We start from the raw sequence: 5,000 nt of genomic DNA, 5'->3' as shown, positions 1-5,000 counted from the left end.
AGATATCGCATCAACTGAAACCCTGCTAATTTACTGGCAAAAAAATTAATGTGCATACAGTTTGAAACCAAAGTAGATTTTTGCAACAACAAATAATGAATATAGATGATGGCGAGCTGAATCACAATTGTGTGTGTGTGTGTGTGTGTGTGCGCCGAATGTCACGTGTTTATGCGTGGTATGTATGTGTGCACGTGTGCATGCGTGCGTTAATGCGTCCGTTCGTGTGAGCCTGCGCACGTGCTAACTACGTGCATGCACTTTACTAAGTACGAGCGTTCCTGACTGTAGGGCTTATACAGTGACGAACACATGATAAACGATATGACACACTGATGCAGTGACATGACTGTGCAGCGGCAAGAACTGTTTGTTACTTGTGTGGTATACATATGTTCACGCCACCTGTTTGTGCAACACACACACACACACACACACACACACACACACACTGTTAAGGACCGCTTCATAAAAGCCTGGTATGTTTCCAGAAAATGTTGAAAAATCGAGGGGCATACATTACTATGCAGGCCGTATGTGGTCTACAACTGGTCTATCACAAAAGACACTTACGGCTCTTTAATGCGCACGTGCAGCATGGACAGTTTGGAGAGGGGGTGGGGGAGGGGAGGGGTGGGGGGTGGGAGGCGTTTTGAAACTTTGACGTTTCAGCCGAGATCTTAAAGTTGCTTAGTTTTAAACAACAGCTGTATCTTTGTGGGGGTGGGACGGAGGCGTTTGAAACTTTAACGTTTCAGCCGAAATCTTAAAGCTGTTCAGTTTTAAACAATAGCTGTGACATTCATTTTCTTTGTTAAGAAAAAGCCTCTCTGGTTATGTCTAGTGCTTTATTACATTGACTGCATACGCCAGAAATTCATAACACTTCACCAAGAGGAAAAACCGTGCACGTTCCTAAAGTGGTTCTGAACTTTTTGAGAACTCTGTAGGTCACGAACTGAGATGAAATAAAATGAAATGAAAGGACAAAGGAGAGAGGGAGGGAGGGGGTAGGGGTGGCAGGGAGGCAGGAGGGGGGTTGGGGGAAAGTGTGCAGGAAGATGTATGGTGGGGAAGGGGTAGGAGGGGAGGGGGTAGTGGTAGCAACGTGGCGGTGGGGGGCGGGCGGGGGATGTGGGGGGGGGAGGGGGGAGAGAGCAGGAAGAGAGTCGTGGTTCACGACCACTCTGTGTGTTTGTGTGTGTGTGTGTGTGTGTGTGTACTTTCTATCTATCTATCTGTCTGTCTATCTATCTGTCGGTCTGTCTGTTTGCAGTTTGTCTGTCCGTCCGTGTCCTCTCTGTTTGTTAGCGTGTCCGCCTGTCTCTCTGAACAGCACCCGCAATAGTCGTGTGTGTGTGTTTCTGTGTGTGTGTGTTTCTGTGTGTGTGTGTGTGTGTGTGTGTGTGTGCGTGCGTGTGTGCGTGCGTGTATATGTGTGCGTGTGTACCAGTGCGTGCGTGAATGTATGTGCGTGCGTGTGTGTGGGCGGGCAGGCGTTGTATGTACGTATGTTTATGCATACGTGGACACGCGCTTACGTGAGTACACTTAACAAAGTACGAGCGTAGCGTATACAACGTATATAAAATATTTTAACAAGAGAGGCAAGGCCTTCAAGACTCACTTGTGATACACCTTTTTTTTTTAAATCCAAGCTTTTTATGTATTGAGTATAATTTCAAAATGTAATGTTTAAGATGAGAAAGATCAGTTTAAAGCAAATTAACTCCCCTAGCATTAATTACAGAGTAATTTCCCTTTTTTTTTTACTATCTGCACCAAAAACGTTTGCAAAATAAATAAAACTTCCATGCTTAGCAAAAGAAGTTCCTGTTTGAACATAAAATTATAATAATGACTGCTCTTGTTGTTAGGTCAGAATATGAGATCAAAGTACCAAGTTTAGAGAATACAAAAAATATAAATATAACAGTAAATGCAGTTTGCATATAAATAGGCTTCATTTTTTTATTTTTTTGTGCCCATCCCAGAGGTGCAATATTGTTTTAAACAAGATGACTGGAAAGAACTGAATTTTTCCTATTTTTATGCCTAATTTGGTGTCAGCTGACAAAGTATTTGCAGAGAAAATGTCAATGTTAAAGTTTACCACGGACACACACACACACACACATACACACACACAGACAACCGAACACCGGGTTAAAACATAGACTCACTTTGTTTACACAAGTGAGTCAAAAAGCACGAGCGTTTACACAACGACGAGCGCCTGACAAACGAATTGACACATAACGACGTCAGTAAATATTATATGTTCATGCGTCTGTGCACGTGTGCTTTGGGAGTGGGGGCTCTGGGGGGTCCCCGGGGGGGAGGGGGTGAAGATGGCTGAGTGGCGATGTTGAAGAGGGAGACAGGAACAAGGGCTTTAGTCCTGACATGGTCGATGACCCCGCTCTGCACTCTGCGTGCGTGCGTGTTTGCGCGCGCGCGCACGTGTGTGTGTGTGTGTGTGTGTGTGTGTGTGTGTGTGTGTGTGTGTGTGTGCGCGCGCGCCCGCGCGCCAGCATGTGACAGTAAAGCAACGTTTTGACAGGTCAGTCAATCAGCCAACCAGCGTGCACTGACCGACTTCAGTCAGGACGACTGATGATTTATTTTTCTGCTTGTAATTTTGGATTATGTTTTGTTTTGACCCTTATGATACGAGAGAGTTAGAAACGAAACGAAACGAAATTTGATTTCACCAGGGAAATGAGTTAAGCAAATAACATGCCCTGTGTGTGTGTGTGTGTGTGTGTGTGTGTGTGTGTGTGTGTGTGTGTGACAGACAGAACGACAGAACAGACAGGTGAGCAGACAGACGATGAGTACAGAGACACAGAGAGACGAAGACAAAACAGACGGGAAGAAAGACACAGACAGAGAGTGAAACAGATACAGACAGACCAACACACAGAGAAAGACAAAATAACTGAATATCCAAAATCAAAGGATAAGCACAGAGAGAGATAGAGAGGGGGGGGGGAGAGGGACAGACAGACAGATGGAGTTAAAGATACTAATATAGAGGGTTTCTTTTTTTAATATTTCTTAGAGAAGACAAGCAGACAGACAGAGAGACAGACGTGGAAGCAGAAAGAGAAATACTCTCACACGGTGACAGAGAGGGAGAGACAAAGAGATGGAGACAGAGAGAGAGAGAGAGAGAGAGAGAGGCAGACAGAGACAGAGACAAAGACAGTCGGAGAGACAGACAGACAGAGTCGGAGAGAGAATGACTGAGTCAGAGGCGGAGAGACAGACAGATAGAAAAATGGAGATGAAGAAAGAAATATAGTTTCATTAGTATTTCTAACAGAAGAAGACAAGCAGACAGACTGACTGACTGACTGACTGACTGACTGACTGACTGAAATAATAATAATAATAATAATAATAATGGTATTTATACAGCGCTGAATCTTGTGCAGAGACAAATCAAAGCGCTTTCGCACCAGTCATTCACACGCATGCACAACTATAAAACTGGAGAAACTCCAGGAAGACAAGGAAGAGGCAGGGAAGGGAGGCTGTTTTGGGAAGAGGCGGGTCTTAAGGCCAGACTTGAAAGAGCTGAGTGCGAAGACTTGACGAAGTAAAAGAGGAAGTTCATTCCAATCGCAAGATCCAGAGACAGAGAAAGAACGGCAGCCAACAGTCGAATGTTTGAATCTGGGTATGCGTAAACAGAGTGGGTAACTGACAGACACGATGGAAACAAAGAAAGAAATACACCCACCTAAAGAAAAGGAGGTACGATACACAGAGAGAGAGAGAGAGAGAGAGAGAGAGAGAGAGAGAGAGAGAGAGAGAGAGAGAGAGAGAGAGAGAGAGAGAACGGAACGGAACGGAATGGTTTATTCACATATAGGCCTCAGCCCCACGTGAAGGGATTCACATGAACATTGTGCAAACAAGTATAAATACGGATAACAAAACATATAATCATATTCATTTCACGAAACAGCAGTTTCTCTATGTTTGAAAGCCTTATATAAAAACAAAGAAAAATCACGAACTTCCTTACTATTGATGGACGACATAAGTAGACTTAATCTAAACAGGGAGGGGTGTTTGTAATATTTGGTTTTATAAACATTTCACGAATATTTGTTAGTGCCGGGCAACAAAGGACAAAGAGAGAGAGAGAGAGAATGTGGCGAATGCGAATGCGAGAGACAGCCAGACTTACAGACATACATACAGAGAGAAGCTTTGTGCCAACTAAAACAAAGAGAAACAATGGGACTGTTTCTTGACTTCGTCATGTCCATCGCCCGAGTCGTCAAATACGCACCGTATATATGATAGTCAGTTGTGTCCGACTATGACCATCAGAACAGCAGAGGAGGCAACTGCTGTTCCGACTATTTGGGCTAGAATTTGATTATAGTGGAGAGTGTCTTGCCCAAGTACATCCCCACTCTCTCGGCCAAGAGTGTTTTAGGACAGTCGGCGTTGGAATGGTTCCCAAAGGCCAACTAGACCACAAGGGTGCAGTACTAAGAGCCAGTGCAATTTTGCCTCCTAGTTTGAGAGTCATAGTCCTTCACAAAAGACTAAGCCGTAAATGGTTTCCCATTGACTGGAGAAAGCATTGATAATACAGCTCTCACTTTGCTGTTGGCCCAAATAAGAATGAATATATAGCCACACACTGCACCAGGGGATCTCAACAGCTGTCCCGGACCTTTTCCGTGTGTGTAATCGTCAGACAAGAAAGATGTTTTGCCCAACAACTTGTCATGGCTAATCCCCAACCCTCTCTGTCTGTCTGTCTGTTCTTTATTCTCTCAGTTCCCTCTTCTGCATTATCCTGATAAACCTGACGGGCGCAATAGCCGAGTGGTTAAAGCGTTGGACTTTCAATCTGAGGGTCCCAGGTTCGAATCTCGGTAACGGCCCCCGGTAGGTAAATGGTGGAGATTTTTCCGATTTCTCAGGCCAACATATGTGCAGACCTGCTGGTACCTGAACTCCCTTTGTGTGTA

The sequence above is a fragment of the Babylonia areolata genome, chromosome 1, assembly GCF_041734735.1.
Source record: "Babylonia areolata isolate BAREFJ2019XMU chromosome 1, ASM4173473v1, whole genome shotgun sequence".
Lineage (NCBI taxonomy): Eukaryota > Metazoa > Mollusca > Gastropoda > Neogastropoda > Buccinidae > Babylonia > Babylonia areolata.
This window is presented reverse-complemented; position numbering follows the sequence as displayed.